General features: G+C 40.5%; 1 pseudogene; it reads left to right on the forward strand.

Annotated features, from left to right (window-relative positions):
• Positions 1–15265: 15265 nt before the first annotated feature.
• Positions 15266–15577, forward strand: LOC118829968 (annotated as a pseudogene).
• Positions 15578–15919: the final 342 nt, after the last annotated feature.

A 15919-nucleotide genomic window follows, 5' to 3' on the forward strand; every position in this document is an offset into this window, starting at 1 on the left:
ACAGGAAGACAGCTTCAGAGGGTTAATAATCTTACTTTATTCTAGTCTAGCCTTCTCACAAATGGGTTGCTGATAATGGGAGCACCAACTCCTACAGCAATGCCTAATCACCTACTCACAGAGGCTGGTGAGAAGAAGGGGCAACTACCCCTACATCTCGATGGGGTCAGTTGAGACAGGCACAGCTTGTGCACTCCTCTAAATCCCCTCAAGCCTCAATGGGGACCAGATGAGGCAAACACAGAGTCCCCCCAAGCCTTGATGGGGGCTGATCAAGGCACACACAGCATTCCAGCTTGTGCATTAAACCCTAAGGTTTCCCCACTCTTTGACCAGTGCCTACCTGCTTTATAGGGCATCAGACAAAGAGGGCATATTGCTAGCAATAGCCTCACAAGTTTAGATCACCTCATCACTGTATCTCACTGCACAGTTTCAGTTCAGTAAATTTCAGTGGAAATTTACAATTTAAGCACAAATGTTTATATTATTTGTCATTATATAATGCTGTGCAAGCATGATGGAGATGTTTTGAACCATTATCATGAAAACTCACATCTAATACCTGAGAACAAGAGGCTGTTATGGCCATGGATCCTGGGAAACTAAAATTCTAAGAAACAATAACAAAAATCCACTTTACACACCCTAAAATCCACCTTACTTAGACTAAAATCCACCTTACTTACACTCCCTAAAAGGGATTCTCTTTCAGAGAAGTTATTCAATGTATAAGGTAGTAGCTGTTAGGTAAAGGATGGCTATTTTTTCCTCTATCACAAAAGAAATGCTTAAAACACATAAGGCTCATAAGTCCTATGCAATGACAAATATCTAAAACATGAAACAGTAAGGACCCCTCGCCTCAGAGGACTTACATCACAGATCCAGACCAATTTATAAAGGAAAAGAGAATATTCAAATTTAGAAATAATAATCCTGGTTTAGGTTCACCCAATCAAGAAGCCCCTGGAGAGCATAGTGGGCTTGTGGTATTTCATCCAGATTACTACTAATCACTTTGTTAACCTTCCCTTCCTCCTCTTCCCCATCCCTCCCCCCACCCCACCCCACCAAACAAGATTATTATCAGGTAAATAAGACAGTGTTCTCCTCACCGCAAAAATCAGAATAATCCCAGAAGACACACAGGTTACTCTCCAGATTGATTTACAACTATATTAGGTAAAGCCTGCTCCCCTCCTCTCCCCTGCCCCAATTCAGAATGGTAAAATAATCCAGTTCTCATTTTTGCAAACTTGAAAAGCATTACTAACCAGACACACCAATACCTACCAAACAAAGAATGTTTGGCCATCAGACAGTTTCAAACCCTTTTTCCTGCAAGAGTTAAAAGGAAGAAATCAAGAAACGTTCAAAGGGAGCATCAATAGACTGCATTTCAAGAGCCAAGCAACCCTTTAAATTCTGTGGAGCACTGTCTTCCTCCCACTAGGTCTAATCTGGAAGTATTGTGGACTTCAATTTCAGTATTTGTGTTATTTTCAAAGGCTCGCTGCATTCTTAAGTATGACTTTACATCTGTCTTAGGGCCAAGAATTGTTTTCCGTGGGGCTGCATTGCCAATTTACAGTGGAAGTTGGTGGGAAAATACAGTTCAATTGTTAGGAATATGCTCTGTAGCCAAAGCTTCAGGAACACAATGTATTCAATGAAGGCTCAGGGTGATGCGCCTAGTAATTGTCATTCTCTATGCGGTGGCGGTGGTGACAGTGTCAGTTTCTGCAGCCCACCACCACCTTTGGCTGACAGGGGCAACAAGTATAGCACTAGGGAACAGTGGGGGCCCCCTCATTTAGTTCCATCTCTGTAGGGATGCTTATATGCATCCCACATTGATGCATTCATACAGAGTGGGCGAGAATGACAGAGCAGCCATTATCTGTGTAGCTGGGGCCCTCGGGTGATCATGGATTTATAAGAATGTTAGGATTGGAGGGATCCTTAGAGATGGTCTAGTCCAATTCCTTTATTCTGTCGATGAGGTAGCCAAGGCCCAGAGAGGGAACATGTTTTGCCTGGAGGTCATGCAGCAAGTTACTGGCCAATCCAGAACTACATTACAGGTCTCTTGACTCCTAGCCTGGTGCCCTTTTCATTATGTTACATAGCTGTTGTGTAGACAAAAAGTGGAGGCGACAGGGAAACAGGGGCTTTGAGGACAATGGAGCCCCAGGCACAGTTCCCCTCGAGATAGAGTTCAACTTGGGAGTCAAGGGGGGAAAATGAATCATCCTGAGGCCTTTTCCTACACCTCCCCCTTGTTCCCATAGAGGATTCTCAGGGTACTCAAGACTGAGAGGAAGCAAAGAGGGGTCAGGGACGGTGAGTAAGGAGGACCAATGTTGGAACACTCTCTGAAAGCAGAGGGAACAATGTGGCCCTGTGTCTCCTACCAGCCCCTGCTCTGACTCCCTGAACTTTGGGGCCCTTCTGCTAAGAGAAAGCCCCTCCTCTCTCCCACTCTCCTTCTCCCCTTTCCCCCTTTGATTGCTCCCACATTCCTCTTTGCTGAGAGCTGCTACAGACAAGGGGAGGAATAATAATGAAGTTGAGGATGCGGGGCTGAGGAACTGCCTGCGGGAGCAATGCTGGCTCGCTCTTCTCAGGTGTCCCTGCCCAGTGACACTGATTGGTAGGCAGGAAAGCCAAGCCTGGGGAGAGGATTAGGATGGGGGGTAGTACAACAAAGGCCTTAGGGACTAACCAAAGGCAATGATGGGGGAGGCTCATTACTACAGACAGCTGGTTGGAAGAGCAGCTCCTCCCTTCATTGTGTTTACCTGGTGATTGTGAGCAGCTGGATGCCAGGCATTCATTTTCCAGACAGCAAGTGGCTGATTGGCAAGGGGCAATGAAGAACAGCCTGGCCTGGATCCTGTTTCCTTTGAAATCACTCTCCCAGGGCTGGGAAGAGGGGATAAAAATTATAAAACTAAGGTATAAAACCCTGCCACAAGTTAAAGCAGAACTAGAGCTGATACTAGGATTTTCTGCACCTGGGGTCAGCACCACAAACAGCGCCTAGGACCAGAAACATCAAGGAAACCTCAATTCAAAGCAAGGACCAAACACCCCACAGTGGGAGACAGATACTCCTGTACTTTCCTACCCTTCCCCCCACCCCCACCCCAGGGCACCGCGAGGCTGTGGCCATCTGGAAGCTTCCTACTTTAATGAGTTATCTTGATAACTAGATGTGAGGGTCAGATGTTTCTTTACCTTTTTTATTCAGGAAGCCTAAAACATGGGGGATAGTGTGGTAACCCTTATAGCAAGCAGAGAAATGTTTTTGGGAAAGGGTCTAGTAGAATCATTTTGGACCTCCCTGCAAAAAAAAAAAACCAAACCCTCAAAATATGTTACTAAAAAGATATTAAAAGGAATTGCAACTGGTGCCCAAGTTGCCTGGAAGCTGTGCTGATTTCCTCATTTGAGATCTATCATCTCTATGTGATATGATATGATGCACCTTTTTTAAAAAGGAAATCAAATATTTTTTTAAAAATATTTTTTGTTGGAGACCTCTAGGAGCCAAGATGGCAGACTAAGCAGTAAGTTGCTATAGTTCTCCCTTACTGACGTTAAAAAATCCAGAAAATATTGCACCAGGAAAAATCCTGGAACAGTGGAGTCTGCAGAAAGAGGGGATGTAGTGGTTTTTTAGTTCATGAGGCTAGGGAAATTAATAGGAAAGGTCCCTCTTGCTGTGGCTGTAGCAGACCAGTACAGGATGGGAGGTGTCCCTGCAAGCCACCAGCAAGCCCCACCTCAGCAAACTAGCAGGAGATTCTGAGCCCCAGGGAGGTAGAGCAGGCAAGCACCAACACCAGGTCCCCTCATGCTTTGGCACAGCCAGGGGAACTGGGAGACACCAGCACAGAGAATGACCACGTGTGCAGCACATGGGCATCTAACAGCAGCTAAGCCTACCCATGCTCTAGCACAACCCCCAACAAGGAGGTGGCCTCCAGTGGCCAGAACACACCCATGCCCACATCTCACCCTATGAGCTTCAGTGTAACCCTGGGGAAATGCAGTAAAACCCCACTGTGGCATTGGCACACACCATCTACCACCACCAGTTCCAGCTCAGCAGCAGGTAAGCTACAGCCTCTACAGCTTCCAGCTGCCATAACCTGAGGCCCCAACACACAAAGCCAGTAATCAGGTCCCTAGCTCCTAGCAAGAAGTGTGGGACAGTGCCCCCTGTGCCCCAGAAGCAGAGATCAACTTTAAAAGCCAGGAAAAAAGACAAACAACATAAGCAAAACAATATAGGAAAACAAAGACCATAGATTCTTACTATGGGGACAGGGAACATCAAAACACATATTCAGAAGAGGACAGCATTGTCACTATACCCACATCTGAAACCTCAAAGGGGAGTATGAACTTGTCTTAGGCCCAAAAATCCTCCTTGGAAGACCTCAAGAAGAATTTTAAAAGTCAAATTATAGAGGTAGAAGAAAAATTGAACATTTCGTTTAAAAATACAATCAACAAAATGGGGGGTGGGGGGAAGTATACAGAAGAAAATGACTCCTTAGTAGAACTGGCTAAATGGAAAAGGAGGCACAAAAGCTAACTGAAGAAAACAATTCATTAAAAATTAGGATTGGGCGAGTGGAAGCTAATGACCCTATGAGACATCAGTAATCAGTCAAAAAAAATCAAAAGAATGAAAAAATAGCAGAAAATGTAAAATACCTCATTGGAAAAACAGCTGACCTGGAAAATAGATTCAAGAGAGATAATTTAAGAATTATTGGTCTTCCTGAAAGCCATGATGAAAAAAAAAGAGCCTGGACAGCATCTTCCAAGAAATCATCAAGGAAAACTGCCTTGAGGTCCTAGAACCAGAAGATAAAATAGTTATTGAAACAATCCACCAATCACCTCCTGAAAGAGATCCCAAATTGAAAATGCCAAGGAATATTATAGCCAAATTCCAGAATTACCAGGTTGAGGAGAAAATACTGCAAGTAGCCGGAAAGAAACAATTCAAATTGTGGCACCACAGTCAGGATCATGCAGGACCTTGCAGCTTCTACATTAAAAGATTGGAGGGCTTGGAATATGACACTCTGCAAGGCAAAGAAGCTTGGATTACAACCAAGGATCAAAATTAGGCATACTCTTTCAGGCAAGGAGATGGACATTCAATGAAATGGGGGACTTCTGGACCTTCCTGATGAAAAGACCAGAGCTCAACAGAAAATTTGATCTTCAAATGCAAGACTCAAGAGAGGTGTAAAAAGATAAACAGGAAAGAAAAAAACACATGTTATTCAATAAGGGCAAACTGTTTACATTCCTACACAGGAAGATGAAACTTGTAACTCTTGAGAATTGTGTCTTTATTACTTTTAGAAGGGATATACATAGACAGAGGGTATGGGTATAAATTAACTGTTGTGATGATAAAAAAACCTAATTAAGGGGTGAAAAGGGATTGTAATGATAGAAGAGGAAAGGAGGAGGCAGAAAAGGGTAAATTACATCACATGAAAAGGCACAAAACATATTACAGTAGAGGGAAAGAAGGGGGGGGGAGACAAGAATTGCTTGAACTTTACTTTCATCAGATTTGGCTCAGGGAGGGAATAACATATTCAGGTATAGAAATCTAATTTGCCCTACAAGCAGTAGGAAGGGAAAAGGGAAAGGAAAGAGAGGGCATGGTTAGAAAGGAGGGAAGAAGTAGTAAGGGAACAGAGAAAGAAAAGGGAGAGGGCTGATAGAAGAGAGGGAAATGATCATTGGGAAGGAAGTGATTGAAGGAGGTGGTGATCAAAAGCAAAACTCTTTTGAGGAGGGAAAGGGAAAAAGGATAAATAAAAGCATAAACAGGGGTTGGGGAATAGGATGGAGAGAAAAATATAGAGAGTAATCATTACTGTGAATATGAATGAGATGAACTCTCCCATAAAGTGGAAGCAGTTAGCAGAACAGATTAAAAACCATAATCCTACAATATGTTGTTTACAAGAAACACATTTGAAACAGGTGGATACACATAGGATAAAGGTAAAAGGCTGGAGTAGAATATATCATGCTTCAACTGAAGTAAAAAAAGCAGGAGTAGCAATCCTAATCTCAGACAAAGCAAAAACAAAAATAGATCTAATTAAAAGAGATGAGGAAGGAAAGTATATCCTGCTAAAAGGCACCATAGACAATGAAGTAATGTCACTATTAAACATATATGCACCGAGTGGTATAGCATCCAAATTCTTAGAGGAGAAGTTAAGAGAGTTACAGGAAGAAATAGACAGTGAAACTATAGTAGTGGGGGACCTCATCCTCCCCCTCTCTGAACTAGATAAATCTAACCACAAAATTAACAAGAAAGAAGTTGAGGAGGTGAATAGAATTTTTAGAAAAGTTAGATATGGTAGATCTCTGGAGAAAAATGAATGGGGATAGAAAAGAATATACCTTTTTCTCAGTGGTACATGGCACTTACACAAAAAATGGCCATGTACTAGGGCATAAAAACCTTACAATCCAATGCAGAAAGGCAGAAATATTAAATGCATCCCTTTCAGATCATGATGCAAAAAATTATATATAATAAATAGCCATGGAAAGATAGACTAAAAATTAATTGGAAATGAAGTAATTTAATCCTAAAGAATGAGTGGGTCAAACAACAAATCATAGAAACAATCAATAACTCCATCCAAAAGAATGACAATAATGAGACCACATACCAAAACTTATGAGATGCAGCAAAAGTGGTTCTTAGGGGAAGTTTTATATCTCTAAATGCTTACGTGAATAAAATAGAGGAAGAGGAGATCAATGAATTGGGCATGCAACTAAAAAAGCTAGAAGAAGAACAAATTAAAAATCCTCAATTAAATACCAAATTAGAAATAGTGAAAACCAAAGGAGAGATTAATAAAATTGAAACTAAGAAAACTATTGAACTAATAAATAAAACTAAGAGATGGTTTTATGAAAGAACCAATAAAATAGGTTAATTTGGTTAAAGTTGGTTAATTTGATTAAAAAAAGAAGAAAACCAAATTACCAGTATCAAAAATGAAAAAGGTTGAATTCACGACCAATGCAGAGGAAATTAAAACAATAATTAGAAACTATTTTGCCCAACTGTATGCCTGTAAATTTGACAATCTTAGTGTAATGGATGAATATTTACAAAAATATAAATTTCCCAGATTAACAGAAGAAGAATACTTAAATAACACCATCTCAGAAAAAGAAATTGAACAAGCCATCAATGAACTCCCCAGGAAAAAAATCTCCAGGCCAGATGGATTTACAAGTGAATTCCATCAAAATTTAAAAAACAATTAATTCCAGTACTATGTAGACTATTTGCGGAAATAGGTGAAAGAATTCTTTTTATGATAAAAATATGGTACTGATACCTAAACTGGGGAGAGTCAAAACAGAGAAAGAAAATTACAGACCAATTTCCCTAATGAATACAGACGCAAAACATTTAAATAAAGTGCTAGCTAAAAGATTACAGCAACTTATCACAAGAATAATATACTATGACCAAGTTTAATTTATACCTGGAATGCAGGGCTGGTTCAATATTAGGAAAATTTTTTTTATATTACATTCATTTCAATGTATCTTAACTCTCTCTTCTCTACTCATTAAGGTATCCCTCATAATAACAACAAAAAAGAAAGAATGCTTTAAAAACAGATTCAGCAAAACTAATCAACACATCTAGTCTCTTTCTATATATGCAATGATCCACACCCATTATAGTCCCCCACCTCTGCAAAGAAGGAAGTAAATTGTATTTTCTCATATCTTCTTCTGGCCGAACTCGGTCATTTTTTGTTACTGTTCTTTTTCTTTACATTGCTGCAGTCATTGTGAATGTTGTTTGCCCAGTTCTGCTGATTTCCTTATGTATCAGTTCATAAAAATCTTCTCAGTCACTAGCCATTTTAAATTCACTTGCCCTGGGGCAAATTTTCTACCTTCCACAACCTCACCTCCCTCCTTGATAGGTCAAAATCCTCTTGCTGGCAGCTAGGCAGTGAGTGGGCAGAGACAGGTGGTTTCCAGCTGTGTGCTAAAAAATACACAAAGCTTATATTCAGACATGTTTTTTCCCTTTTCATATTATCATATGTTACACTTACCTATGTACATCTCATAGTAGCAACTTGGTATAGTGGGATAAGTATTTGACTTGGAATTAGGGAGACTTGGGTTCAAATCCTACCTCTTACTGCTGTGTGACCCTTGGCATGTTACTTAACCTAGGACTGCATTTGGCAACTCCCAAGGACTTAGATATTAAGTCACTGACATTACCATTGCTAGGTCGAGAGAATTCCCACTGACAGAGTCTCCGACTCTGATGAAATGGACTACTTGCATATATATGTTGTATCTCCCCATCTTCTTACAGTAAAATGTAAGCTTCTTGATGCCAGGAATTGTTTAATTTTTGTTCCCTATCTTCTTAAAGTGCCTGGAAAAAAAGATAGAGAGAAGACACAATGTGCTTTTGATTCTATGGAACATAATTTCACAGGATAACGCTTGTTAAACCTGAAAATTTGGTTGAAGTAAACAACAGAGCTAGGTGACAGAAAAATTCATATTATTTATTTATCCATTCATTCCCTTTAAACATAGCAGACAGACATGATCATGGATTGAGCCAGACAGAGTCTGACTGACTTGTACAGAAACACGAACAGGTTTTATATTTTTTAGAACAATCACAATTCAGCATGTTACTCAATTTGATGATCCCCATGTATGTTTAACCGCAAGACAAGGATTTCCCTTAATGGAATAGGGTTGTAAAGAACGTTGACAAAGGTCAGTTAAAACTACAGCCCAGCATCTCTGTGTCTCATTAACATTCCATAACATAGTATATACCTGTAGAATATTAAGTGAGGTAGTCTCTCTTGGGATTAGGGTCTCATCCTTTAGTGGCTAACAGGGGTAAGAACGTCCTTAGGTCAGTCTGATCTGGCCTTGTTGACAGAGGTAAGGGTATTTCCTGAGCAAACTTTTAGAGAACAAAGAAGCCTGGATCTTCTTCCAGTTACTCATTAATTCAGGCTCTGGGTCTGGTTGAAATTAAAAATGATATAAAATTGTATAAAATGTTCCACACGCTTCAGAGATGGAAGGTCTCAAATCCAGCTTTTCATTTTACACATGAAGAAAATGACACCCCCCCCCCCCAAAGTTAAATGACTTTCCCAGGATCACACAGCTGAGGCAGGATTTAATCAGTCAGCCGGTCAATCGACAAGTACTTTATCAAGTTACTATGTAACTTAGTAACAGAGGGATACAAAGAAAGTTACAACTCCTGCTCTTAGGAAACTTACATTCTAATGAGGGGGATTACCTGTAGATAAAGAGCTACATATAAGTTATGTACAGAATAGATAGAATGTAATATTAGAGGGAAGGGACAGTGAGATGGCATAGTGGATAGAGTAGTGGAAGACTCATCTTCATGAGTTCAAATGTGACCTCAGGCACTAGTTGTGTGACCCTGTGCAAGTCACTGAACCCTGTTTGCCTCAGTTTCCTCATCTGTACAATGAGCTGGAAAAGGCAAACCACTCTAATATCTTTGCCAAGAAAACCCTAAATGGGATCACAAAAAGTTGGTCATGACTCAAGGACAACAACAACATTATTAGAAGGGAAGACTTTAGCATTTCAAAGGACCCGGAGAAGTCTTCTGTAGAAGGTCACTTTTGAGCTGCATCTTGAAGGGAGCCAAGGAAACTAACGTGGTCTGGGCTGTGATGTACAGGTTTGCTACTGCATGGGACACTGCTTTGGATCCTGGCCTCTGCTTTCCCCAGGATGGGTTCTTTCTCTTCACTTCCACACCAAACAAAATATGTGCAATTTTATGCAGCTCTTCCCATCCAGAGCTGGTCCTAGAAAGCCAAGTGGCCTGAAGTGGCCTATGGTTAGGTTATGGACAGAGTAGGAAAGTTACGAACAACTGCTATTGGTTAGTCCCATTGGCTGACTGAATCCTGAAGTCATAATAATCTTGATTTTTTTCTTCTCATAGAATCACAGAATTTGAGGGTTGGATGGGACCTCAGAATATATCTACTCCAGTGCATGCACAAAAGTGGTCATCCAGCTTCTGCTCATAGACCTTTAGGGAGGGAAAACATATTGAGGTAGTGGACTGTCTAATTCCCGTCTGATTTCTTTCCAGAGTACCCCTAGGAATTACTGAATGATACAATCTCAGATTTGGAAGGGATTTCAAAGGACGGCTAGTCCAGTCCATGCCTGAACAAGAAACTACTCTCCTTATTCATTCAATAAGCATTTATTTATGGAGACTATGAGACTTCATGAAATATTCCCTGCACCATCTGAAGGAAATGTGGAGGTCCAGAGAATATTGCCCAAGACATTCTGTCAGGACAAGTCTAAAGAAGGGCTTAAGATAAAAGCTATTTTTCACCTGGGCAACCTATTTTTACATCAAACCCAACTTTCTTAAATCTGAATTCATCCGTTCTCCCCCAAATTTGCACCTCCCCCACCTTTTCCATTTCTTTTGATGGTTTCACCATCCCACCAGTTACCCAGACTTGAAAACTTATCCCTCCTATCTAATAAGTTGGAAAGTTCTGCTGCTATCTGCACAGTGTCTCCCTTCTATTCTCTTCTTTTCACCCACATCATTGTGAATATTGTTGTTCAGTCGTATCTGACTCTTCATGACTCCATTTGGTGTTTTCTTGGCAAAGATACTGGAGTAGTTTTCCATTTCTTTCTCCAGCTCATTTTACAGATGAGGAAACTGAGGCAAAGAGGGTAAAGTGACTTGCCCAGGTTCACACAGGTAGTGTCAGAGGCCAGATTTGAACTCATGAAGATGAGTCTTCCTAATTTGAAGCCCTAGGCTCCATCCACCACCACCTAGCTGCCCCCTTCACTCCCTACCATTTATATTTATTTGTTTATCATATCCTCTATCAATAAAATGTGTCATTTTTCATTTTTGTATGCTTAGCACCTATATAGTGTCTTGTCCACAGACAACACTTAGAAAATGTTGGTGTAACTGAATTGAAATGCCCTGAGAAATGAGTATAAGGGTTAGAAGTCTAAGCCTTTATTTGCATATAATTTGCATAAACCTGAGGGTCAACCTTTATTTGCATATCATTTACATCCTTTGTTGCCTACCCAGACTGTGCTATCTAGTCTCAGACTCATTTTAGGTTAGAATATCAGGCTTCCCCACCTTCCTACCCCAATCCCCATCTTAAGTCAGTATCATAGAAATCAAAGGCTAGGAAGGACATTAGGGGTCATCTAGTTCCAGCTTTTTCCATCTTACAGAGGGGGAAACTGAGGCCCAGAGAGGTTAAGGTGACTTGTCTAAGGCAACTCTTCAAAATCATTCCATAGAGAGAATTAGAAGCAATCCAGACAAACAGGAATTCAAACCTTGGTGCAGAAATCTATCAAATATGGGGGCCATACTGACATGTGTCCCTGGTCCTAGTCCATGGGGAATCCTCCCCAAATTACATGGTGCTTCTTTTATTTATTCTTGTATACCACGCACCAAAATAAATGTAAAGTGTTTGAGAGCAAGGATGATTTCATTCTCATCTTTTTTAATCTTAGCACTTGGTTATTGAGCTTCCAATTTTCACATCAAACTCAACCTCACTAAACCTGACTTCATTCTCTCCCTCCCAGACTTACTTAATAAATGCTTACTGACTGATTGGCCCAAGTTTTTGTGTGTGTGTGTGTGTGTGTGTGTGTGTGTGTGTGTCGTGGACATTGTTGGCGGTCTGGTGAAATCTATGGATTCCTCAGAATAATTTTTTAAGGCATGGGATCAAATATATAGGATTATGAAATAAATCAGTTACATTGAACTATGGCTACCTATAATTTATTTAAAATAAATAAGTATAAAATAGAGTTATATAGAGTTTATTTAAGATAAATATATAAAAATATATAAATATAGTTATTTAAAATAATATATAAATAAATGTAGTTCTATAGAATTTATTTAAAATAAATCTCTAAAATAAATATAGAGTTTATTTGAAATAAACATAATAATATGTAACTGTAGTTATATATTTATTTGAAATAAATATATAATAATATCTAAATGTAGTTATATATTTAAAATAAATATATAAATATAGTTATATGTGTTTATTTAAAATATATAAAATAAATATAGTTAGATACAGTTTATTTAAAATAGATATATAAAATAGACAAAAATAAAGTTCATTTAAAAAATAAAGATTTTTTTCAAGTTCACAGACCCCAGGTTTAGAATCCCTGTATTTCTTCCCATATACCCATCATTCTTCACCAGATCTCCTCTGAGAACAAGAAGATGGAGTGTGGAGAGAGAAAGCAGCTTGCCAGAATAGGGAAAAGGGAAATATTGAGGACTACCAGACACAGCAGCTGATGTGGACACAGCACAGTGTGGAAAACCCTGCCCACGGCCAATCTGCTGGCATCCTGATCTGCAGGTTGGCATTTCTGAATCCCCGGGTTTACTTTTGAAAGGGAGAACTAGAGAGGAAGGGAAGGGAGGGAGGGGGAAATCTCTTAGCTCCTGACCCGAGGGTGTTAATGCTCTTTGCTCTTCCCCTCTGGACCCTAGGAGCATTATTATGATTATTACTTTCATTGTCAGCAGTTGGGGTAGGGAGCTATTTAAAGCCCTCCATTTCTCTTTTCTCCTGTTTCATTTCTCCAAGGGCAGGATGGAAAGACAAAAGCAGGCCTCTGTAGCTGAGCCTGGCCCTCACAGCCGCCCCTTGGCACAAGCAGCTTCAGGACAGCTGGGGGAGGCCTCATTTGCATAAATGCAAATCCATGCCATGGCTGCCTGCAATTTCCCTTCCATTCCTGCTCCATCTCTGCAGATCCAGGTGGTGTTGGAAGGGTCCCCAGATCCTGTGTCATATCAAGTCTCTTTAAAGGGCATTTTTTTTCAACTGAAATGGTTTTCATACTCCTTTCCTGGGGGTCTCCCATCCAGGGATTCCAGGTGATTCAGGACCCTGGGACCATTCCCACTTTTCCATTCCTTCCTCTTTCCATGGTGATTTCCTAAAATCTACGTGTGTACAGTTAAAGGTATGGAGTCTAGGGCTGGATATTATAAACTGCTGGAGCAATAGATTGGGAGTAAGGTAGGCTGGGCTCCATGTGAACTATGTGAAGAACCTCCTTCCCTTGATGGTCCCCAGTATCTATATCTATAAGTTGAGAGAGTATTCATTAGACCAAAAATTATTAACTTGGGGTATGTGGACTTTTAAAAAAATGTTGTTAATTTTATTTCAATATTACTGGTTTCATTTGTAATCTTATGTATTTTATTTTATGCATTTCAAAGCATTATTCTGAGAAAGGGTCTATAGGCTTTACCAAATTGCCACCAAAGGTTTCCATAACAGACAGAAAGGTTAAGATCCCTTGCTTTATGTGACCTTTATATGGTCTCTTCTAAATCCAAAATGTTATGATTTTATGTCATGACTTAGCAGTGATGGTGGGAGAGGGGGTGTCTCTATGTTTATGGGACTTTCTGCCCATTTTCCTCCCCCATTCCTATCACTCCAACAAGCTGGAGTTGGAGGGATGATGACTCACTCCTCCCACAGCCAGATGCCCTGGGTTTCCCAGGGACTAAGACAGAGACAGAAGGCACATTAAGTTCCTGGTAGGGCTACAGCCCTAGCTGACCTCTGGAAGGGAAAAGAGCACCTCCAGCTGGCAGTGATGGAGAAAGATGGCATACTTGGAATATAAAATTAAAACTACTAATAGCTAACATTTAACCTAAATCAATTTTAAGGTTTGCAAAACACTTTACATATATTGTCTTATTTGGTCCTCAGAAAAATCCTGTGAGGTAGTGGCTACGATTTTCCATATTTTATAGTTCAGGAAATTGAGGCTGACAAAGGTTTAGTGATGTGTTTAGAATCAATGAGCTAGTAAGTATCTGAGGCAGGATCTGAATTCAAATCTTTCTGACTTTAGGTTAATTTCCCATCACTATTCAACCTAATGCATTTATAGTCCAAGGACCTGGTTTGACCACAGCTCTGTTGCTTCCTACCCATGTGACCTTAAAGAAGGGCTGTTTCCTCATCTGTAAAATGAAGCAGTTGCTTTAAATGAGATCCTTTCCAGCTCTGAATTTAATGAACCTTTAAGCATAAATGGAGAAAAAAGGAAGTAGGGCTGTTTGGGAATGCATTTATTCATTTGCTTAAATGTTGCATCCTTCTCTCCCCACCCCCCACACCCAGCAGACCATATGCTCCTTGAAGTTAGGGACTATTTCTGGTTTTGCCTTTGTAGTCCCAGAGTCCCATAGTTGAGTTGAATTTGAGCATTCTGTTAGGGCCTTTGTCCCCACCCAGGACTAGGTTCAGTTCATTGACCAAGAGTCTAGGGAAACCCTTATGTATCCTCCAGGTTGGGTTACCAGGACCCAATGAACTCTTTTGCTGGGGAGGGGGGCGGCATATAACATCAAGGCAGAATTCATGATTTCAAAGAAAATCATGAATATGCCTGAATGGTCCAGAATTGCAGGATATAAGGAATTCTCTAAGTAGAAGGCAGAGGAGTTAAAGCATTTATTCAAGCTCCACAGTAGCAGACCCACAGACCAGTGTCCCCAGTTTGATATCCTGGCAAGAACCTTCCAAAACCAATATGCCCATCTCACAGTAGTGATCAGGAGGTTACGGAAAAATATCATGGCAGCAAGCCAAGCCATACTGGTGCTTCCCCCCAATGCTAGGGCCCTCCAGTAAGAAGATTACCCACTGGCCTCAAACAGTTGCTCAGCACTCTTGAGTGGGCACGAGGGTCAGTCCTGTTTCAGTAGTGCTGCCACTGCTTCTCCCTCTCCTCCCTCCACTATGTCTCAATCTCCAAGTTGTGTTCTCTCCTTTTATAGAGTCGCAAGCCGTCATCCCGGCGACTAGAGCGTCATCTGAGCGACCAGAACTCAGGCACCTACCATTGGCTCCAGTCTTAGCCACTCCCCCTAGGACCCTGAGAGCCACCCCCCCCCCCCAAGCCTATTCAAATGGGCGGGAAAGATCTTCTCATTTACTAATTGCCTTTGGGGGGATGCGTGGGGGAGCACAGTATTGTTGTGAAAAGAAATGAGCCTGAGGCCAGGAGTAAAAGAGAAAGGAGAGCCAGATTCACAATGGGAGATAACGAGAAGGACAAAAAGATTTTTTTTTTCAGAAATGTGCAAAGTGCCACAAAATTGAAAAGGTAGGCAGCATAAGCCTAGACCTGAACTCCTTGGCCAGAAAACACTGGTCAGGCTTCAAGATTCTCTTACACAGATGCCAACTAAAGAAAAGGCATCATTTGGGGAGAAGAGGCATTGAGGGTATATTTGAAAAACACCCAAGAAGCATATCTCTGGAGTAAACATAATCTTCACTAGCATTCCGAAAAGGGAGAAAGGGCAGATATGATAGCATATTTCAAAAAAGCTACCAATGACTAGTGGTTGTTCTGTTGCCTTATTTATTACAAAACTGAGCTGTCTCATGATGAGATTATCTTTTTTTACATGTACCCTATTTAAATTGGTTTCATCAAACAGAAAACTTTGTTCATGAATGGCTGTTTAAAAATTTTGCTTAGCAGCCATAATAAAGGAATGATGTAGATGTGATAATTTTGTATTTAATCGAATATGTTTTCTGAATTTTGGTCATAACTCTAGCTACAAATAAATTAGCACACTTGTCTGTTTCTTTTAAAACATTTGATTAGGCTTCAATTAAGTTAGTCAAATCCAACTTTTTTTTAATCAAAGGTAGCCCTCTCCAACTCAATATCCTGG

The sequence above is a fragment of the Trichosurus vulpecula genome, chromosome 8, assembly GCF_011100635.1.
Source record: "Trichosurus vulpecula isolate mTriVul1 chromosome 8, mTriVul1.pri, whole genome shotgun sequence".
NCBI classification, from domain to species: Eukaryota; Metazoa; Chordata; class Mammalia; order Diprotodontia; family Phalangeridae; genus Trichosurus; species Trichosurus vulpecula.